Consider the following 25,203-nt stretch of genomic DNA (forward strand, 5'->3'; position numbering starts at 1 on the left):
GGAAGGAGGTGAGGAGGGAAGTGAGGGAAGTGAGGAAGGTGAGAGAGAGAGGGAGGAAGTGAGAAGGGTGAGAGGGAGAGGGGGAGTAGAATCAGGTCAGGTTAGGTTAGATTAGGTTAGGTTAGATTAGGTTAGGTTAGGTTAGGTTAGGTTAGGTTAGGTTAGGTTAGATTAGGTTAGGTTAGGTTAGGTTAGGTTAGGTTCCAAGTCCGGGAATTGGCAAGTCCCTAAACATAAATATAGACAGAGCCACCAGACAGACAAACAACACACCAGAGACAGGCCCCCCACCCTCCCTCCTCACCCTCCCTCTCCCCACCCTCTCCCTCACACCTCCCTCCCTCACCCTCCCCCTCCCTCACCCTCCCTCCTCACCCTCCTCCCTCACCCTCTCCCTCACTCCTCCCTCCTCACCCTCCTCACCCTCCCTCTCCCCTCACTCCTCCCCTCTCCCTCACCCCTTCCCTCCCCCTTCTCCCCCCCAACACCACAGAGGTCAATTGTCTAGGGTGTGTGAGTCAGGCAACTTGGCATATCTACTCAGCATAAGATAGTCACTTTACCTACAGTATATATGCATAGTGTTCTAGGACCATTACCGCCATGATACTACACTCTGTTTACCATCTGCCAGCTATGAGAAACACTACACAGACTGAGAAACATCACTACACAGACTGAGAAACATCACTACACAGACTGAGAAACGTCACTACACAGACTGAGAAACATCACTACACAGACTGAGAAACGTCACTACACAGACTGAGAAACATCACTACACAGACGGAGAAACATCACTACACAGACGGAGAAACATCACTACACAGACTGAGAAACATCACTACACAGACTGAGAAACGTCACTACACAGACTGAGAAACATCACTACACAGACTGAGAAACATCACTACACAGACTGAGAAACGTCACACACACACACACACACACTATTTAGTTTAGTATAAAGTTAAGGTTAAGTTAGATTAGGTTAAGGCGGTACTAAGTTAAATTGGAAAAGGAGGTGGGAGGAGGAGGGAGCTAGAGGGAAAAAGGGAAGGGAAAGAGGGAAGGAAGAGACGAAGAAGAAGACGAGGAGTAAGGTGAAGGGAGGATAGAAAGTGCCCCTCACACACACACACACACGCGCAAATGGACATCAGAGTGTGTGTGTGTGTGTGTGTCATTACCTATGCAACAGGCTCCGGCATCTTACGGTGAGGTTAACAAGGTCTATGTTTGGTGGTCGACCTCCGATAGAATGCTAAAGAGGACCCTACCACCTTCCCCTCTGACGGCAAGACCCGGGGGAAGCATCTTCACAAATAACAAGATGAACATATAACACAAGGAAGAACATAAACTAGAACACGACGTAAAAGAACATAAGAACACAATTTCATAGCTAGGACACAACACAAGCCAGAATATAACTACACAAGCATGGATATAACACCTCAAGCAAGAACACAAGGAAGAACAACCAGCAAAATCAACAACACTTCACACACACACACACACACACACACACACACACACATTGAATTTACCTGTGTGTCATGAGCAGCTGCCTCCACCTGTCATTAAGCTCTGCTGTATACCTTCACGTAAACATAAACAAGAGAGACTTAGCTTTGAGACGTAAACACAAACAATAGATTTACAAACAACAAACAGATTTACAAACAAACGAGGGACTAAATCTTTTATACACGAGAGCTTTTATGTACCTAGTAAAAGATACTATACCTTTCCCAAGTACCTTTATATTATTATTTTATACCTGTAATCCTTCTTTCATGCTAGTTAAAAATCGTTTAAGTTACAACGATTCAACATTACTGTGTGAATATAAACACTACTTTAAATTAATTTGTGTTTAGTTAACGATGTTCCTGATTTTTTTTATATATTTTGTTAATATTATTTTATTTATTTTTTTATATCTTGGGGTTTTTTTTTTTTCTTAATCCACGAGAAAAAAAATGTCAAAATGTGGTTACTTTTCGGAGGGTGATAAAAGGAATATGGGAATTAAGAAGAGCAGCCTGTAGGAGTGGCAGCAGGAGGGTGAGAGGAGGAGGAGGAGGAACCTACGACAATGGTCTTTGTGACAGATAACTTACACATTGTCTTTCATCCTCAAGTAAAACAACAACAGAAATACCAAGAAATAGTATCAGAAATTACGTGTTGGAAATAATCACGCACTCGTTCCAATCCATCATCACCACGCACTCTAACCCAACCCTTAATCAACACCACATATGTTTAATCTCTCACCACCTTTCACCACCACCTAGCGTTCAATCTCACCTACCTATCACCTATATCCTCTAAGTCTTCTCCGGGTATCACAGAAAACTGATAATTAACCCCTAGAGTACGATGTCGACCTGAGTACGATGCCGACCCGAGTACGATGCTGACCCCCGAGTACAAATAGTTTAACCCCTCGAGTACGATGACTTAACTCCTGTGTACCTGACCCCAAAACACACACACCTGAATTTACCCACCTAAGGTCATACAGGTGAGGATATGAAACAGAACTACTAATTAACCTGTACAGGGTCATCAGGGGAGGGGGAGGGGGAAGAAGGAAGGTAAACACAGGGATGAGATAATGATGTAATTAGGTGAAATGGAACGATAAATAGAAGAGAATAGATGATAAGGAGGAAGGGAAGGAGGAAGGATAAGCAAGGTATAGTGTCTGGTGATAAATATGAGATAATGATGGAGGGTAAAGGAGGGAGGAAAGAGGGAAGAGGAGGAAAGGTAAAGAGAGGAACAGGCATAAAATGATAAGTACAGGACATGATAGTGGATGAGGAGGGAGGAGAGAGACGGGAGGAGAGAGTAGAGGAAGGAGAGGCGAGAGGAGGGAGGAGAGACGGGAGGAGAGAGGAGGGAGGAGGAGAGAGACGGGAGGAGAGAGGTGATTATGAAAGTTTGTGCTGGTTCAGGTGTGTGTTAATGGCCGGGTTAACAGTCAGGTGTGTGTGAGGTTGTTGTTTGTGCAGGTGTAAGCTGTGAGGGGTGACACGTGTGGAGTGGGGGGGGGGGGGGGGGGAATTCAACCCACTAACCTCAAATCACCTTGTTAAATCTATTCCCACAACCCTAATTACGGGGAAAACTTAACGAGCGAACAATAATAGGGAATTCGGGGCCTCTACAACACCATCACAGGAACCAATTACTAAGGGGGAGGCTCTCAACCGTATATAAACGGCTCAAGGAACATTTTCACATACATCAACACACTCTTCTACCGTCCGTTTGTTAATTGCTATTCTATTTTTTATTTTCCAGGGAAATATTAATACCACGTTGAGTATGATTTACCTTCAAAGGGTTTATTTATTCGCATTACCTGTAGGCTGGTAATGAGATATTATTGAGTGACTTTTGACAGGTAATGGGTAATAATGTGTAGTTAGGAGTGAAGGTCATCATCATCACTATTCTCACCTTATCATCATCGCACTATCCTTATTATCATTACCACCATCACATCCCTCATCACCACATCACCACATCACCACACCATCACACACCCAGAAGGCAATACTAAGTAGGGTGTGTTTACGTTCACACTTGGGGTAGAGTAGGTGTCCCCAACTGGCTCACTAATTACGTTCCCCAACACCCATTGAGAGTGTTGTTCCATCACCCAACCTGCCTGCCTGCCTGCCGGGTCTGACGCACGACCACCCACCTACACCACCCTCCTACACAACCACCTACACCTCTACACACCCCACCCCACTCACCCACCCACACCACTCCCACCACCACTACCTACACCACCCACCCACACCACACCCTCCCACACCACCCACCCACACCACCCCACACCCACCCACCCACACCACCCACCCACACCACCCACACCACCCATCTACACCATCCACACCACCCACCTACACCATCCACACCACCCACCACACCACCCACCTGTACCATCCACACCACCTACCTACACCACCCACCTACACCACCCACCCACACCACCCACCCACCCACCACCCACCCACACCACCCACCTACACCACCCACACCACCACCCACACCACCCACCCACACCACCCACACACCCACCCACACCACCCACCCACACCACCCCACCCACACCCACCCACCCACACCACCCACCACCACCCACCCACACCACCCACACCACCCCACCCACACCACCACACCACCCACCTACACACACCCACCAACACCACCCACCCACACAACCACCCACACCACTCCACCTACACCACCCACACCACCACCTACACCACCTCCACACCACCCACCCACACCACTCCACACCACAACCACCCACCCACCACCCACCACACACCACCCACCCACCAAACAACCACCTACACACCCACACAACCACCCACACCACCACCTACACCACCCTCCTACACCACCCACCTACACAACCACCTACACCACTACCATCCTTCAACCTGTCGCATCCACCAGCTACAACACTACCACAAATCATGCCACATGTCTACCACCATCCTACCTCCAACCATCCACACCATTACCACACCACAACTACCACCACCTACACCACTACCACACACACACACACACACAAAACCCAAGGAACTGCAACAAACACTTTGAAAACTCTTTTAAGGAAGTTTTTTACCGGAGTTTACAAAGAATATATGAACCGTGAAGAGACCTGAACCTATCCACCAACACACACTGCCTTAGTCTGGGAGCTTAAGTCAATTTTATTTTGGTCTTTTTTGTCGTTTTGGTTGTGTTTTGGTTGTGTTGGGTGGTGATAGTGGTGGTGGTGGTGTGGGGTGGAGAGAAGAAAGAGAGAGACAGACAGACAGACAGACAGACACACAGACAGACACACACAGACAGACAGACAGACAGACAGACAGACAGACAGACAGACAGACACACAGACAGACAGACAGACAGACAGACACACAGACAGACAGACAACGCCATTCGAGTCTAAAATCCCAGGAATACATTATCACATCCCAACCAAGGACCATTAAACTCTTTTCAAAATCATTCTCTAATTTTTTGTTTACCCCAAAAGGAAAAAAAAACCCGCACCCTGTCATTATAATTTTCAACCATCCTGTGAAAAAAAATATATATAAAATGACGTCATGTTCTAAAAATACAATCCAATTTGGAGATGCGACTTTCTCTTTGATATTTCGTGTTTTCTTTTCTATGTTCTCACAACCTTTCCGCCCCCCCCCCCTCTCTGATCCAGTCATCCAGTCAATCAGTCAGTCAGTCTTCACTCGGACCCGGCTCCCACCATAACAACAAGAAGGAGTGACACGTGGACATACATGAAGCCAAACCCGAAATTTCAGAGGGATGGAGGTACGGCCTTGGTTTGATCCAGTATACTCACATGGACCCGGCTCCCAGCACGCACACACACACACACACACTTAAGCCCAGAACCAATATCTGGCAATGAACAATTACTTCGAGGTACAATAACGGGCTATATTGCCATCAATATCCAACTTGGCTAACCAATGATCTGACACACACACACGTATCTTCACGTTCTAATAACTCGGAAAGCCACAAACTGAGCACCCCATCCCACTGGTTAGGTTAGGTTCAGTCTTACATCTTCACATACGAGAAATATTGGGAGAACGATCCTTCGAGATTCCCTAAGACTGAAACACAGGGAAGAAGATTGCTTATTACGTGAGAGACAAGGCTGAGAGGTGAGAGTTTAATGACATTACGAGATATGAGGTAAACATCTCCCCAAAACACCTGTATCTAGTCCCTTTGAAGCACTAAAAACACCTGCTGAGTCACTTTAACACACTTAAAACACCTGTCAAGTCACATCAACACACCTAAAACACCTGTTGAGTCACTTCAACACACTTAAAACACCTGTCAAGTCACATAAACACACCTAAAACACCTGTTGAGTCACTTCAACACACTTAAAACACCTGTCAAGTCACTTCAATACACTTAAAACACCTGTCAAGTCACTTCAACACACGAAAAACAAACTGAACGCTATAGAACCGACTAAATAAATGCACCAGGTATAAGCCACAACAGGTAATTGCTTTGTTCACCGCGTGGGAAAAAATATATTCGATCCAATTCCACATTTAGCGACCATAGTGAATTGAATCAGTGACGGAGGGAAGGAGGGAGGGAGGGAAGGAAGAAGGGAGGGAGGGAAGGAGGGAAGAAGGGAGGGAGGGAAGGAGGGAGGGGATGCGAGGCACTTGGGTCATAAGGCTTAGAGTCCCTTGAGTACGATTTTAATCCCATTGAGTACAACGATTTATCATCTTGAGTACAGATCCTTAATCCCATGAGTACGATGTTTTAAACCTTTGAATGCCATGATGAATGTACTCTGAGGGTTAAATCATCCTGTACAATGGTTACGTAACACACACACCCACACACACACCACGTCCCATGCCCACCGCCGCCCACACAGGGGTGTCTGGTGTTCCTCCATCGATTCTCGTCCAAGTGAGCTGCAGCACGATGACACTAGGAGGCTGGTTGGTCCACGTGTGTGTGTGTGTGTGTGTGTGTGTGTGTGTAAGTGATAGAGTGTTTGTGTTTGTGAGTTAAGTTTGAGTTTGTGTGAGAAATCGAGTATAACTGTAGGTGGCGTTCACTAACACACACACACACACACACACACACAGACACACACACACAGACACACACACACACACACAATTCAAACTCCCCACTGTGTCCTTGACCTTGAATGACCCAATTACAACCAAAAAAATAAATAAAAAATAAATAATTAAAAAAATCCTATCTCACCCCACAAATATTTCACAAACCTCCATGACAAAATCCTATTCTCACCAATCCTATGAAGAGCACTGTGTCACATCAGCCTGGGTTCGAACCTTGAGACACCAACCGGAGGGAGGGAGTGAACTAACTAACCACCACGGCACCACGACAGCCTAGACATATTGAACACCCAATTAGTGGAGTCGATAAGTGAACGGCTACCGAGATAATGATGAAACGTGAAATATTCTAGTTTAGTTTCTTGTGTCTACCAAGAGGGGGGGAGGGAGGGGGAGGGGAGGGGAGGTGAGGGGGAAGGGAGAGGAATGATCAGGGTGGTAAGGGAGAGGGTGGATCAGAGGAAAAGCTGGAGAGGGTTTGTCAAGGAGGAAGGATGAAACAGAGTGGGTGGGTCAGGGAGAAGAGGTGAAGGAGAGGGAGGGGGGAGGGGAGGTCAGGGAGGGAGGTCAGGGAGGAGGGGAAGGGGAGGTGAAGGATAGAGGGGGGGAGGGAGAGAGAGAGAGAGAATAAACGCAGATAAAATATAAAATGAGATAAACGAATATTCAGAGAGGGAAGAGAGCAGTGAGGCGCGAGACGAGTGGGCGGAGGAGAGGGGGAGGTGTTAGGGAGGAGGGTGATATGACGTCAGCAGGAGAGGGAGGAAGAGAAGGAGGTTGGAGGCAGACGTCACACAGTACCAGGTGAGGTGGTGAGCCTGGCTTGTGGTGGTGGTGGTGAGCCTGGCTTGTGGTGGTGGTGGTGTTATCTTGAGGTGGCTCAGAGTCCTGGCCTGACCTTAGGACACTAACATAATGACATAAACCAAACAACCAATTAACGTCCCAAACGCCATCATAATTACGCTAACAACTTAACGAAGTACTTACACTTAGTGCCATTTGGGAGACAAGATTAATGTATAAAATAACTTGGACTTTTACTCGTGTTTACAAAAACGTTAACCAATGATAAAAGACCTTCACTCATGCCTACAAAGCGTTAACCAATGATAAAAGACCTTCACTCATGCCTACAAAAGCGTTAACTAACAACCTTCAACAAGTCTTGGCCAAAATAAATATAGGATACAGTAATTAACACCCACCAGGAGGATATTGTCAGGAAATGGCGGAAACAGCACGTAAAACCACAACAAACGTCACCAAGGTAGACCCACTGTTGGTTGCTCCTTGGTCAACAGCAGCCGTCTGGAGGGAATGGTTCCAATAATATCTGTGTACTGTACCCTTTTATTATTTGTACTCCTGTTTATATCTTAAGTCTTGAAAAAATCGTCACATGTGGATTCCAATAATATGTACTTGACCATTTTATTTACTTTTACTCATGTTTATATTTTAAGTCTTAATAAAATCGTCTCTCGTGGTTCCAATAATGTGTACTTGACCATTTTATTTACTTTTACTCCTATTTCTCTCTTAATTCTTGATAAAATCGTCATCTTTATGTTATTGCCACCATAGGAAAAATATATATATATACGTGTTATAATCTTATACGTGAATTAACTTTTCTTTGCAGCGAAACTTGTTAAAGAACTTGTTGGTGGGAGTAAATTATGATACAGGAAAGACTCGAACCTGTGAAAAGCGTAATTCTCTTTGGCTTGGTGACCCTCAAGTAGATGCCAGATAGTGCCAGAGATGTGGACTGAACTTACAAGCTGCTATCCGTACACCTGTATTGTATATATAACTGAATAAAGTATTATGTCCTTTTTTTTCAGTAACAGATCCGTTATTGAAGTATTTATTTTAGTATTCATTTATTACACCTAAGGGGAAGCAAGGTTAGTACACAACAATTTAATATCATACAGCACAAACCAAAGTGTGGGTAGCGTAGCTGAAGTACACTCACACACACACACACACACACACACACACACACACACACTCACACACATACACACACACACAAAACACAGCCTCCAGGTGTCCCCCCCCCTCAACATGAGCCACGGTAAGAAATTTGTTTAACCCCGGGAGGTGAAGGACCCTCATTCACAGACCTGGATGGAGATAAAATACCCAGCGTGGTGCCTCTGCTGCCAGGCGGAGAGCTGCACCCTCCTACCCCAGACACACACACACATAAAGTTAGTAGAGCCCCTCGTTATATAAATCCCCCTTACATAAGCAGTAGTTGTGGTGGATGGCGGCCATAACTCCAGCTCACAACCTATTCACTCCTCACAAATACAAGAAGATAGAATAAAAAAAAATCACTGGGCTCTATTCTTCTTGAGAGACACAAAAGAAACGTTCCCCAGGTTGGTAAGACTGCGCCATGTGCCACACTCAGCGCCCACACATGCTATGTTTTTTTCTCACCATGGTAGGAATCCTGATGTCTCACCTGAAGTAAACACCGTCAACTATTGTTCCTACCACAAAAGAACACCACTGCAGGCACGTGTGGGGTGAGTTTTCGTTTGCCGTAGTTTCGAAAAGCGTATGACTGCAGGCGTTGTAGGCGGGAGGTGACCGAATATTCGTCTGGCGTAGTTTTCAAGATTACGTTAGAGAGAGAGAGAGAGAGAGAGAGAGAGAGAGAGAGGTACAAAAGAGGACACAACTAAAAATGCCTCCACACAGTTGCTACCCTGTCTGGCCGCCTACCTGGCAGATAATTAATTACCCAGTTTACCTGGTGCTGCTTGCGGTGTTTCCTAGTAATTCTTGCATAAAAACCTCTTTTTTTCCACCTCCACTAACCTCCTTACCTCCAAGCTCGTGTCAAGTGTCCATGATGCCTGAATATGAACTCCGGGATGAAATTTGAGAACTTTTGTCACTGAAAGATTCATTTTCGTAGGGTGAGAATTTCTCCTTGGAAAATAACCGAATATCAGACACAAATAAATAAATAAACGAAATGACAAGTGAATAAAGATATGAATTTAAAAGAAGAGGCGAAAGTATAATGCACTTGAGAAATGAAAATATCAGTAGAGGGTAAAGGAGAAACAGAGGGAACAAAAATGAGATAGAGAGAAATACGTAAAATCAGATATAACAGAGGATGAAGGAATGGACCGACAGATGGCTGGAATGAAGACCCTACAGGACTATTTTATTTATGACTCCATTACAAAAAAAAATACGTTTGTTTCCAATAGCCAGGAGAACCCAAGATTATATCATTACGTCACACATAACCACCAAATCACCACACTCGGTTATACTTGTAAAAAACATAACTAACTCACTTTATTAACAACTAGAAAGGGAATTAAATAGACAATATTAATATGGTATATACTGATGCAACAAAACCATGCACTATGTTACATCCTGACCTTAGTAATTAATGAGATTGTCTACAAGTTTTGGCCAGACTGACAATAATCGTAAGGCAATGAACAAGGGGCAAGAATTTAGTGGTCCCTCGCCTAACTAAGGACAAACTTGCTTTATTTACTTTTCTCAGTTTGGTGTTGGGTCACTCAAGTCTCCTTCCAGGGCGCTAGTTTAAAATGTAGTGGCGTTGTTTTTATTGTTAGGTATGATCATTATAGTGGCACACGGATCTATTGACAATTGTAGAAGGAAATGACGAAAGAAAAGTTTATAGATGTCTTCTTATTTGGGACGCAGGGAAAGAGGGAGGGATGGACGGAGGGAAAGAGGGAGGGAGGGAAGGATGGACGGATGGAAGGAGGGAAAGAAGGAAGGAGGGAAGGAGGGTAGGACGGAAGGAAGGAGGAAATACTACACCCTGTCTCTCAATACCAACTTTCTCTCCACCAAAGTTAACAAAAAAAAAAAATCACAGATGAAAGGATCGACTCGTGATGAATACCGGGACCAAAAAAAAAATACTTAAAATGAGAACCTTCTTATTGGCAGTGATCCGTTACACGAGCTTTACTGAGGAGGGAAAAAAAACCCAACTTGTGTTAAAAGTCAAAGTAAAGAGTTTAATTTACATAATGTTGTCAGCGTAAACTCAACACCTTTAATATTGTGTAAATTAAAAACACTCGAGGTCTGTCTGTCTGTCTGTCTGTCTGTCTGTCTATCTGTCTGTCAGTCAGTCTGTCAGTCCGCACTGGTTGAAAATCAGTTAAAAAAACGTAAAGATTTATTCCAATAACCTTCAAATGTTTAAAAGAAATAAATTGAAGTCCTTTACACAAGAGACTTAAGTAAGGAATGCCTCCATGTAGCCTGGGGGAGGTCAGGTGTACGGACGGAATGACGGACGGACGGACGCACGGACGGAATGACGGACGGACAGACGCACGGACGGACAGACGCACGGACGGACAGACGCACGGACGGACAGACAGAAAGAAAATAAACAAGAAACAGAAGAAGAAACGAAGACACCCCCCCCCACCCCACCACCCCACCCCCACCCCACCCCACCCACACCCACCCCACCCACACCCCGGTTCTAATGACTGGTGGTGATGACTGACTGCCTCCCGGTACGTGTGTGGTGGACTAGTGATTCCCGGTAACACGCTCCCCCCGCCACGTCAGGAGACTCCCAGCTGTAGCCTTGATCAATGACAAACAAGAGGACGCCGCTGCCGCCACCACTACTGCAATTTCCATACAGATGTTGTTAACCTGAAGGGCATCACTACTGAGGGTGACAATGCTGCTCCTGAAGGTGAAGGGGGGAGGAGAAAGCTGGAGAGAGAGAGAGAGAGAGAGAGAGAGAGAGAGAGAGAGATGACAATGGAGAGAATGGAGAGAAGAGAGAAGACCAAGATGACACAATCATTCTTCGATTCGGCTAATTATCTCCAAGTTACATTTTTTAACTCGTCTCATCACTCCAATTCCCTAGTTAATTACCCTCATTAGCATACAGTTTCCCCAGGTGTAAATCAACCCATTTGGCCACCACACCCTGCAAGCGCATTAAAAACCCGCCGTCAAATTTCCCCTCACTCCTCAAGAGGGGAAGTAGATTCTAATACCCCTTTGCCAGGATTAGGGCGGAGATTAAATTGATTGGCTGATGATGAAAGTTGATTAGCTATTCATATTCATTGATGAAGGTGACTGGCAGGTGTCGAGGCTGATTGGAGGAGGGGGAAAGAGGTGGGAGGAGTTTAGAGGGGTTTGGAGAGAGTTGATTGGTTGTTGTTGACGATGTTGGGGTTTTCACACACTTCACTCCTTCCCTCACTCCAACACACTCCCCTCACTCCCCCACACCTTCTCTCACTCCCCCACACCTTCCCTCCTCACTCTCCTCCAACACACTCCTAACACACACACCTTCTCTCACACACACTCCCACTCCAACACCTCCCCTCACTCCAACACACCTCCCCTCCTCCAACACTAACACCTCCCCTCACTCCAACACACTCCCCTCACTCCAACACACTCCCCTCACTCCAACACACTCCCCTCACTCTAACACACTCCCCTCACTCCCCCACACCTTCCCTCACTCCAACACACTCCCCTCACTCCATAGATTTATTTATTTATTCATTTCTCTATTTATTTGAACTTTTAACCTCTTTATAAACACAATAAATAATACAACGTGGAATTAGCGGATTCATCTAACCTCTTATTGATACACACTGAAATAATTTATACACACGGGACCATCACCAAATGTTCAACAATAGTTTACTTTTGGCCCTGATGTAAGAAACGAATTCGCCATGTCCTCAGAACTTCAATAATAAGTAAAATTAACCATGTTTTTATTTGATTTTATGTGAGTTATTAAAGTTGTTTTCGATATTCAGTCGTATAGATTCAAGGTCGGTGGAGCCTACATGGAGAGAAGGTTCCCCAGGTGCAGTATGCTGATTGGTGGAGAATCTACCTCGTGACGGAAGCAGGGGAGGGGGTGGGAAAGGGGGAAGGGGAGGAGGGGAAGGGGGGGTTGGGAATTTCTGGTCAGTTGCCACCAGAATCTTAATCCGGATTTGTCGTCTGGGAACACCTTGGAGGTCGGTTGGCAGCTTGGTTTACATACACACACATACACACACACACACACACACACACACACACACACACACACACACACACACGATATCTCAACCAATGTTTTCACCTACGAAGCTAAAATTTAAAGACAGCATTTGGTTAACACAGATGAGGGGCTGTATACCTTAGACTAAACACCAATTATTGACAGACATCATTACTGTACTTTTAAACCTATGTACATCAGTTTAATACAATCCTTACAATTGTCATTAACGAGGAACATGAACCCTGAACCCTGAACTCTGAACCCTGAACCCTGAACCCTGAACTCTGAACCCTGAACTCTGAACCCTGAACTCTGAACCCTGAACCCTGAACCTTAGCGTATGTGGCGACCCTTAAATGTCAAATAGCACAAGAGTGATTATTCTTCGTCCTAGTTAGTCAGTCCAGGTCGAACAGGTGTCAGGTGGAGGCTCATAGATTGATTAATAGTCGTTGTGTGTAATAGTAAATAATTTATCTGTCTCTTGGAATATGGAAGAAAAAAAAACGTGTTGTTGTTTACATTTATGAAAGAGAAACAACAACAACAACTACAACAACAACATCAACAACAACATAAAAAATCAACAACAACAACAACAACAACAACAACAACAACAACTAACAACAACAACAACAACATAAAATCAACAACAACAACTAACAACAACAACAACAACAACAACAACATAAAAATCAACAACAACAACAACATAAAATCACAACAACAACTACAACAAACAACAACATCAACAACAATATAAAAATCAACAACAACAACAACAACAACAACAACAACAACAACAACAACAACAACAACAACAACAACAACTACAACAACAACATCAACAACAACAACTAACAACAACAACACAAGAAATAAAATGGTTTAACTCACACACTTATATTAATAGTTGTTTATTTCTCAAGTACCACTATCTGTAGTGTGAAGTATATGAGTTTTTATACCTAAGAAAAAAAAAATTACTTATAAATAATCTAATAAAGTATAATTTAAACACGTTACTGAATGTTTAAAATGTTTAGATTATATAAAAAGTAAAATATATCACTCAGTATAAAACACTTTAAATAAACACAAAACACAAATTCTCTTCCAGAACAAACACAGACAGACAAAATCCCAAAATAACCTTTCAATCTAAATCCAACACAAAAAATATATATTGAAGGAGGAAGAACTCAAACATTCAGTAAAAGTGAGCGTGTTGTGGTGTGTGGTGGTGGTGGTGGTAAAGGGGAAGAGTGTATACCACCAAGGCCACACGTGTACTGGTGGTGTGGTGTAGAACTAGAGGAACACACACACACACACACACACACACATACACACACACACACACACACACACACACTGATTATGATGATTTAACCTCTAAGTATGATGAATTGTGTATGATGACTTATTTCACCGTATTCCTGGGATTATGTCATCGTACTCAAGGGGTTTAAGTCATCGTGGTGTTTCTCTCAGTAATTACCTGAGCGTTGTTATGGTGTATCGAGATATTATGTACCTGGAGGCGACGCCGAAGTGGTGGATGAGGGAAGGGGTTTTGTGGAGGTAGTGTAGAAGGCGCAGAAGGTGTGGTGGTGGGGGAGCAAAGTTGTTGTTTTTTGCAGTAGGAGAAGAAGAGAGAAGAGAAAGAGAGTAGAGAGAAAATGGAGAAGAGAGGACCAGCACTAACATACATACAGTACATACATACATACAAACATACATACATACAGTACATACATACATACAGAAGGAGAGGTATACATAACATGATGATCGTATTTAACAACAACAAACTTTTTTTTAATACATCAGTAAAAAAAAAATTCTTTCCCATTCTCTTATAATTCAGTTTTGAATATCCCGTCAAGCTCCCATTATTACTCCTAATTAAGCTGGTAAGTTAAAAGTTCAAGGTAGAGAGAGAGAGAGAGAGAGAGAGAGAGAGAGAGAGAGAGAGAGAGAGAGAGATAGTCTATTATCACCTGGGAGACATCGTACCCCATGATTGGCTGTCCTCGACTTGGAGCTACACCAGGAGCCCCAATCAACTTGTTTTTGGTTACCAGGAGCCGCCAATGAACGCTCTTGATGCTCTGACGTCACTTGTAAATATTTTGGACCCTACATATGATCCAGCTTCACTCTTAAGGATGAATATAGACGAGGAAGAAGATTAAAAGAATACACGATATAGGTAAACACTGTGATGATGATGATGATGATGATGGAACACAGGTGACGTGAAGAAGAGGAGAATTTATAGAAGAACCTAAAATAAAACAAATTAAATCCCCGTATAGTTGTAAATTTACCCCAAAAAATATTAAATTCTCGAGAAAAAAAACATAATGTATAATATTTTCTAAGACAGGAGAAGAAAATTATTGAAAAAATTAAAATCCAATTCGTGTATCAGGTCCAAAGTCCTTCAAGTCAAGACTGAAATAAGATCAAATTGGCACCTCGTAGCCGGGGAAGTGAGAGAGAGAAAAAGTGAGAGAGAGAGAGAGAGAGAGGCAAGTGAGTGTTGGACTGAAGCCTAACAGGTGGAAACAAAGCTCAGGTAAGTCTGGGCTTTCAAGGAGGTGGTGCATTGGACCCGCCAGCATCAGAAGGCAAGTGTGAAGGGAAACAGTCAATGATGGGGAAGGCTTTTTACTGGTTGGGAGTGTGTGTGTGTGTGTGTGTGTGTGTGTGTGTGTGTGTGTGTGTGTGTGTGTGTGTGTGTGTGTGTGTGTGTGTGTGTCTGTGTGTGTGTGTGTGTGTGTGTGTGTGTGTGTGTGTGTGTGTGTGTGTGTGTGTGTGTCTATGTGTGTGTGTGTGTGTCTGTGTGTGTGTGTGTGTGTGTGTGTGTGTGTCTGTGTGTGTGTGTGTGTGTACGGGTCACTTGATAGATGCTGCACGTGCCTGGCTCAGTTGCTGTGTGTCAGAACGTGTAGAGGATCTGAACAAAGGAAGACAGAAGACCTTGATTTTATTTTCTGATTGGAATACTGGGTGGGTGAGAGTGAAGTAAGATGATGTTGTACGTGGGAGGAGAGAGATAAAGGAGACATGAGAGAGAGAGAGAGAGAGAGAAGATTTATCCGATGCATAGTCAAGTGGGTGCCAACTGACGGTGAAGTTGCTGCAGGTGGTGAAGTTGCCGCAGGTGGTAGTGACGCCCTAAGATGGTACAATCCGTGGCTCATTATGGTCTACCTAATGTGTTGTTTGTGTCCTGCTAAGGGGGGGAGGAGGGAGGAGGAGGAGGAGGAAGGTGGGGAGAGTGAGAGAAGGAAGGAGGTAGGAGAAGGAGGAGGAAAGAAAAAAGATAGGGGTCAAGAAGAGAGGAAGCAGAAGGAAGAAGGAGGTAAGGGAAAGTGGGAGGTCCAGATAAAGGAGGAAGGTAAGGGTGGTGGGGGAGAGGGAGAGGGGGGTGAGAGTGACTGCTTATGACGTCAACAACACAGCCAAAAGGGGAAGGAGGGAAGGAGGATAGGGGAAGGGGGGATGGGTGGAGGGGGGAAGGGGGAGGAGGGAGAGGGAGAGAAGCCACACAGACTAGGGTACGAGGAGGTGTGTATGTGATGGTATAAAACTCTCATTTTTTTACTTCATCCGTTATTATCGTTTTTTTTTTCCTTTCTTTAACTCTTCAGTACCATGATTTAACTAACCCCCCCACAACAGTATGATGATTTAGCCCCACGAGTATAATAACAATAATAATAATAATAACAACAACAACAACAACAACAATAATAATAATAATAATAATAATAATAATAATAATAATAATAATAATAATAATAATAATAATAATAATAATAATAATAATAATAATAACAATAATAATAATAATAACAACAACAACAACAACAATAATAATAATAATAATAATAATAATAATAATAACAGCAATGTGTGTGTGTGTGTGTGTGTAATGTGGCAGCAATGTGTGTGTGTGTGTGTGTGTGTGTGTGTGTGTGTGTGTGTGTGTGTGCAGTGGTGCAGTACACAACACACACACACACACACACACACACCCCCACCCACCTCAACCCACTCACCCACCCACCCACCCCAAGGAGATGCAATGAAACACCTACCTTTTTTTTAATTCCTTTTTAAGAGCAGCGATACCAGAAACTTGCTTTAAACTGCGTAGATGATTGGACTCTTATACGCCTTGACGCACAAACCTACGCACGTCTATATGTCAATTATGAGTATTTATATCATGTATAAGGATATATACAATTTATGAGAAGGATATAGAACATTTATGAGGATATATACAATTTATGAGAAGGATATAGAACATTTATGAGGATATATGAGGTATTAAAAAAAAACCATTGGTATATTTATATCTCAGTTGGTGTTTACAAAAAGGTTCGAATCTAGTTGAGACCGAAGTAACGATTTTATTGCAGTTTTTAATGATACATCCAGTTATGTGCTCTCTTATATCATCATCTCCAGTTATAAGGGACATTTAACGAACGAATCTCTAGGGGGTCGTCAAGAGTGTAGCTAAAGGTTCCGACTCCGACTCCGACTCTGTTATGAAACACCAAACCAACTGAGCTCATCCAATATCATCTTGTTCTGTCCAGTCGCTCTTTCCGCCACAGTTAACCTCTCAACCAATATGTCTTCACCGTGAATGAGTTGAGTTGAAGGTCCAAAGGAGAAGAAAGGATGGCGCATAGATTGTTTTTTTTGACAAGTTACCCCTTAAAAAAATCTATTTAATTTTCTATGAATGAATTCTAGACCAAGACGACGATAAATTGAATAATAATGACACTAATAATAACGATAATAATAATAATAATAATAATAATAATAATAATAATAATAATAATAATAATAATAATAATAATAATAATAATAATAATAATAATAATAATAATACCACACACACACACACACACACACACACACCGATCATAATGACCTCGTGACCTCAATACACGGTGAGGTAGTGTGACCCAATAACAAGTGAATCGACCTCAAGAAGCAGTGATGTTGTTTACGTGTCTAAGACGTTCAGGGCCTCAGGTAACTATGGCCAAACAGTTAACCATTACGTTGTCCAGGTGAAGCCCCTAGAGCACCTAGAGGATGGCGCCGAGGAGGTGGTCTGTCACACACACACTCTTCCTCCGCAACTACCTGACGCAGAGGAGCACCCAGCGTTATGGAAAGATGGGATGGATGGTGGAAGACCTGCCCCCTAATCTTCCCTTCCTTTCCCCCCTCCTCCTCCTCCCCCTCCTCCTCCTCCTCTTCCTCCTCCTCCTCCTCCTTCTCCTACTCCTCCTCCACCACCACCCCCCCCCACACCGCTCACCCAAAAGAAAAACAAAGAAAAATCGTCGTCATCACTGCAGTATCTTACCACCCGAAGATGACAATATTTCCCACGAGGAGAGAATAATACCCACCAACTCCCCAGGTATCACGGCACAGACACATCACCTTGATATACCTGGAGTAGCGCAGCGAAATTCAATTAAAACTCAGGTAAGGAGAAATTGGCGAGCTGAGAAAGAGAGAGAGAGAGAGAGAGAGAGAGAGAGAGAGAGAGAGAAAGAGAGAGAGAGAGAAAGAAAGAGAGAGAGAGAGAAAGAGAGAGACAATAATAATACACAGATATAATCGTAACCACAAGTCCTTCCCGTAAAGCACAAATGACACACTCTCGCTGGTATCATGTAGTAATCTGAGTCAATCATGGATGTAGATAAGGAAGATAAGACGGAGGATAGCGAGTCAAGACAATGAGATAATAGTGAAGGCTGACGTATAGAACAAGGAGATGTGTTGTTATGCCTATAGTAACTCCACATTACCAGCGTCATAAGGTTGTGGTTACTCCCCCCTGTGAGCTGGAGCATATCCTCTGATGTTGGTTGGGTTTTTCCTTCAGGGGATGGCACCATGTATGCAGTCTGAGTTCCTTTGCTTCCAATCTCTCTCTCTCTCTCTCTCTCTCTCTCTCTCTCTCTCTAGTGGATCGTAATCAGTCAGGTCAAACTAGGCAGAGAAATTGGTCTTGGTATACCCGACTTGTTTATTGTTTCTGGGTCACAGTGTTAAAGGTCGTGGCATTAAGTTTACACACACACACACACACACACACACACACACACACACACACACACACATACACACACACACGCACACACACGAGTATCTAAACACCAAAACAACAACGTAAAACACCACTTCAGTTTGTCCTCCCTAATGCTCGCATCATTAACGATTACCGGGAGCTGGCGAACGTTCGTCTAGCGCAGATTCCATAAGCGAACTACTTTTAGCTTTGAGAATAAACGAAGACAATGTTGAGTTAAGACTAAGAATAAACAAATTAAGTTTTACTGTGTACTTACGGGAGAGGATGTTATAGCTACTGATGTTCACTCCGAAGACAAAAGCGGCCTGTAAGAGAGAAGTTATCTTATTTACGGCTCTCTCTCTCTCTCTCTCTCTCTCTCTCTCTCTCTCTCTCTCTCTCTCTCTCTCTCTCTCTCTCTCTCCACAGGTAAACAATCACCACACCAACACGCAGGTAAATACATCACAACTCACAACATTATAACTTTCCATTATAGATATATTATACTGGGGTTACCTGTATGGGAGTGCTTACCTGTGGTCGTAGGTAACGTTAATGAGGGTTTATGAGGTAATTGGTGTATTTTGAAGGGGTGTGTGGTTTGTCTTGTTGACGTAGAGATGACCCGGGGATTGAGAAGGGTGTGGGGTGACGTACGATGTAGGTAGGTAAATATGTGTGTAGAGCGAGTGGGGCGTCCTGAATGTGGATGTCTTGGAATGTGGGCCTCCTGGAATGGATGCGAGTGTGGGCGTCCTGAATGTGGATGTACTAGAATGTGGACCTCCTGAATGTGGATGCGAGTGTGGGCGTCCTGAATGTGGATGTACTAGAATGTGGACCCCTGGAATGTGGATGTGCGAGTGTGGGGGCGTCCTGAATATGGATGTAATACTAGGAATGTGGACCTCCTGAATGGATGAGTGTGGGGCGTCCTGGAATGTGGATGTCCTGGAATGTGGGCCTCCTGGAATGTGGCTGTGCGAGTGTGGGCGTCCTGGAATGTAGATGTCCTGGAATGTGGATATCCTGGAATGTGGATGTACAAGAATGTGGACCACCTGGAATGTGGCTGTGCGAGTGTGGGCGTCCTGGAATGTGGATGTCCTGGAATGTGGATATCCTGGAATGTGGCTGTGCGAGTGTGGGCGTCCTGGAATGTGGATGTCCTGGAATGTGGATGCCCTGGAATGTGGATGTCCTGAAATGTGGTTGTGCGAGTAACCTAGAGTGGGAGACGGATGGGGGAGAGGTGACGGGCGTGTGTTGCAATGTGGGCGTGGAGGAAAGGTGATGAGGCGTGGCGAGACATCATTAATCAACGGCGACCATCACCTGCACGGGAGAACTGTGTCACCTGGTGTGTGTGTGTGTGTGTGTGTGTGTGTGTGTGTGTGTGTGTGTGTGTACTCAATATCCACCTCCTCCGCCACAACATATACTCAAATGAAATTAATTATACCCATTAAAAATATTTGACCACATTTTCTAATAATAGGATAAACAACAAAATTAAATATAAATAAAACTTTTAAAAATACAAATAAAAACTTTTAAAAATACAACTACTTAAAGAGACATAGTAAACTAAAACTCAATTACCACACGATGTTAAAGAGGTAAGATAGTTATATACAGGCCAGAGAGGTGAATAACCCATCTACTTTAAATAGAAGAGAAGCCTTTAAGCGCCCAATATTATCCTGTAATAACTATCTTCTTTACCCCCCCCCCACCCACCACCCCACCCCCCCACACCCCCACTCCGTCAAAAATCGCCACTCGAGAAAAAGACGAGAGAGAAATATTGTCACATCTACCTAGAAAAATTCCATTATTTCAGGATTATATATATGTATGTATATATGTATGTATGCATGTATGAATGTATGTATGTATGTATGAATGTATGTATGTCTGTTTATCGTATCCATTGTATACTTGAAGTCAGCTTTTATATCACAAAGTCTAATTAATTATCATTGTTGGAACACCTGCCGCAGAAACATACCTGATTAATTATTTGATATCGTATAAATAAATAGAGAAAGTTAAAAGAAAATAAAGAAAGAAAAAAGAAAGTAAAGAAAAGAAATATAAATGAAAAAGAAAAATTAATAAATAAATAATAATAAATGAAAATAAATAAATAAATACAAAGAAGACAATAAAAAATAAATAAATAAAAATAAAAGATAATAAGTAGAAACATACCCACAAAAACACTCTAAACACACACACACACACACACACACACACACACACACACACACACACACACACACACACACACACACACACACACCTATCACTCTCTACCTCTCTAAAACACACAAACACACGCAACAAACTCAACTACAATCTAACCCCCAAAAAAAAAAAACACCCAAACAAACTCCATTTCTCAGTAAAGGTTAGAAAACAAACTTTGAAACAAAAAACTCACAGAAAGCGTAGTGAATATGTGCTCTCTCTCTCTCTCTCTCTCTCTCTCTCTCTCTCTCTCTCTCTCTCTCTCTCAAACTAGTACTATTACATAAGAAAATGATAGACAGATAAACTTTATTTTTTTTTTATTTGGTAACATGACATCGCCCTTGGATACGACCCACGAGTACATACGATCCCTGAGTACCTATACGACCCCTCAACACGATCCTTTGAGTACTTACGACCCATTAGTTTCTACACGACCACTGAATACAACCCATGAGTACCTATAAGACCCCTACACACTACCACATAAGTACTAATACGACCCCTGAATATAACCCATGACTACCTACGACCTCTTCACACAACCCACGAATACCTACGACCCCTTCACACAACCCACGAATACCACGACCCCTACACACTACCCCATAAGTACTAATACTACCCATAAATATAACCCATGACTACCTACGACCCTCCACACAACCCACGAATACTACACGACCCCTCCACACAACACACTAATACCTACGACCCCTCCACACAACACACGAATACCTACGACCCCTCCACACGACCCACGAATACCTACGACCCCTGAATACAACCCATGACTACCTACGACCCCTCCACACGACCCATGGACATAATTAAAGACACGAACCAAGAAATTTATACTCAGCAACCATTAACCTTACTGAGAGGATTAAAAAAAAGAGAGAAGTTTGACTCAGCAATTGGAAATACCTGGAGTCAAAGTTTTCACCTTAGTCCAACATTATAGTGACCTAGTGAGAAGACTTTACCCAACTCTGGTACGTAATTCGACAACGAGGAGTTTATCTACATCCGGGTTGGGTTTCAGGGGGGAGGGGTGGGGGTGGGTTGGGGTGGGGCAGAGTGGGGTGGTAATTTAGGGAGAGAAGGGGAAGGGGTAATTGATCTCATGGGCAACTCTCTCTCTCTCTCTCTCTCTCTCTCTCTCTCTCTCTCAAGCCACACCATTAAGCTATCACTAAACGTTGTTAACTCACTCAGAAAATCAAATATAATCTGTCGTTTGTGGCGAGAGATATTACACATACACACACACAAACTGAAAATGCATACATACATACATACATACATACATACATACATACATATATACACTGATGTAATATAGGAGGGGGCTTACCCTCATATGCCTATACATGGGGGTTAAATGAGGTGGTTAGAGTGTATACGACTAACCTGCTAACTTTAACAAGATAATGGGTCATAATTCTTGACCTCAGCCACACTACACTACACTACACTACACTACACTACACTACACTACACTACACTCAATGGACCTTCTCTTCTCATTACCGTCCAAAAATATGTGAGTGTGTGTGTGTGTGTGTGTGTGTGTGTGTCGGGAGTTACAGGGGTCAACACACCATTGACCGCCTTCCATATCGTGAGCTTCCTGTAATGTGTAGCATTACAGCGGTACAAGACCCTGTAATACACACACACACACACACACACACACACACACACACACACACATACACACATTTATTTTCCAAAGCATTAATCAGCATTCTATTTATGGTTAGGTTAGGAATTATCACCATCTCTCTCTACTTGGTCACTTCACAATCACATCAGCTTGTCAGTTTGATCCAGGTCTAATTTAAGGTGCGAGAGTCAGGTGAAAATATAACTCCAGGTAATTAGATTAGCTTCATTAAGAGATGTGTCGCTGTTATTCAGGTAAGCTTAATTTGGTATTACCTTTATATACAGTATATAGGATGTCCCAGAAATATGTCCTTCCCTCCCTTCTGTCCCTCCCTGCCTCCCTCCTTCCTTCCCTCCCTGTCTCCCTCCTTCCCTCCCTGCCTGCTACCTCCTTCCTCCCTTCATTCCTCTAATTCGCAGTGTTTCAGGGAGCAGACGGGCATGGAGAGAGGTAGGGAGGCATACAGCAGGCAGGGAGGAGACAAGGAGAAAACAGGGAAGGGGGCAGGCAGGGAGCAAACAGGGAGGGAGGCAGGCAGGGAGCAAACAGGGAGAGAGGTAGGCAGGGAGCAAACAGGGAGGGAGGTAGGCAGGGACCAAACAGGGAGGGAGGTAGGCAGGGACCAAACAGGGAGGGAGGTAGACAGGGAGAAAGCAGGGAGGGAGGAGACAGGGAGCAAACAGGGAGGGAGGCAGGCAGGGAGCAAACAGGGTCTTCTTTCTGAGACACTCTATCGACCTGTATGTATAGTTATCATGCCATAACCCAAGTACTGGAAAAAGACACCACCAACTCCTTGCTTAGGGTGGCACCTTCCTCCACTCCCGTCTTGTCAAACTTTTGTAGTGAATAATTTTTTTTTTCTTTCTTTCCGCGAAGCTCAGGAACTCCTTTCAGGGAACACCGCCACCTGGAGCATCACTAATTAAATTTACACCTGAGAAAAAAAAATTAACCAACTTTTCAGGTAAAATTATAAGGCAAAATCCGTTCAAAATAAAGTTATTGTTTACTCGAACTAAATAAAAAAATAGAAATTGGTTGTATTACGATTTTTTTTTATTTTTTAATTGTCGTAATTTTACGTTTGTTTAGATATCTCAGTCTTCTCGTGTTCCTGTGCCAACCTCTTCCTCTTCTTCTTCCTCCTCCTCCTCCTCCTCCTCCTCCTACCTCCTCCTCCTCCTCCTCCTCCTCCTTCTCCTAAGTAAAATGTGACGTCATCCTGAGCCAGAAAGTAGGTTACGTGCTGAACTAAACCTGGCCTGCCGAGGTGATACGAAGTTACAGGTAAACGAAATTAACTCAGGTAATGCGTCGGTCACCTAAGTCTTGATCCATCACAGAGTAGTTACAGGTGGGCTTTCTCCAGGTAAATTGTAAAAGGAAGTTCATGGTTTATATCTCCTTCCTTCCTTCATTCCTTCCTTCCTTGCTTCCTTCTTTCCTTCCTTCCTTCCTTCCTTCCTTCCTTCCTTCCTTCCTTCCTTCCTTCCTTCATTCCTTCTTTCCTTCCTTCATTCCTTCCTTCATTCATTCCTTCATTCCTTCCTTCCTTCATTCCTTCCTTCCTTCCTTCTCTCCCTAGTCCATGATTTTTGCTCGTGAATTCAAGAAGTTGCCTCATAAATCAGAATACCAAAAGCAATAAAAAGGGAGAGAGAGAATTGATAAGTTTCTCCCTGCTAAACCTTTGTGTGTGTGTGTGTGTGTGTGATTCGCTCAATGACTGAAAATATTATCCCAGCCTCCGTGGAATCTAATTTACACACACACACACACACACACACACACACAAACACACACACACACACACACACACACACACTAAGAAATTTTTCCGCATAGCCAAATTCTTTCACATAAACACCATTACCTAAGAAGATTTTCCCTAATGGACTGTTAACCCCCCTAAGAAATTTCCCCCCAAACAGATTATTTATCCCCAAGAAATTTCCCTACAAAGATTTCCCCGGAAGGATTAAACCATCGAGTAAAACAAACCCGGTTTAAAATAAAAATACAAGCACCTTAAAACAAAACCTATTGTCTCATTAAACCCCTGCAGGTAAAGTATTAAAAATATATACTTCCAGGTAGGTTTAACTAATTACTTAAGATCCATTCTCTAGAGATTTATACCTAACCTAACCTAACCTACCCTAACCTAACCTAACCTAACCTAACCTAACCTACCTGGACTGGCTTAGGTTAAATTAACACGACTCACCTTAACCTATACACCCTTAATTAAATTGCACCGTAATTAATTTGCACCAAAGCCAATATCGGAACGGTAGGTAATGCGATCGGTCTTGTTATCGGCGAAATACAACGAAAT

The 25,203-nt window shown here is 43.3% G+C and overlaps 1 long non-coding RNA gene across 1 annotated transcript in view; it reads right to left on the minus strand.

The window, feature by feature from the left end:
- LOC121861163 overlaps nt 1-25,203 on the minus strand; it is a 130,570-nt gene that overhangs the window by 16,494 nt on the left and 88,873 nt on the right. Inside the window, exon 5 of the long non-coding RNA XR_006087984.1 lies at nt 19,209-19,257. This is a non-coding gene — a long non-coding RNA (uncharacterized LOC121861163). The remainder of the gene's footprint in view (nt 1-19,208; nt 19,258-25,203) is intronic.

The sequence above is a fragment of the Homarus americanus genome, unplaced genomic scaffold (assembly GCF_018991925.1).
Source record: "Homarus americanus isolate GMGI-L3 unplaced genomic scaffold, GMGI_Hamer_2.0 scaffold52806, whole genome shotgun sequence".
Classification (NCBI taxonomy): Eukaryota; Metazoa; Arthropoda; class Malacostraca; order Decapoda; family Nephropidae; genus Homarus; species Homarus americanus.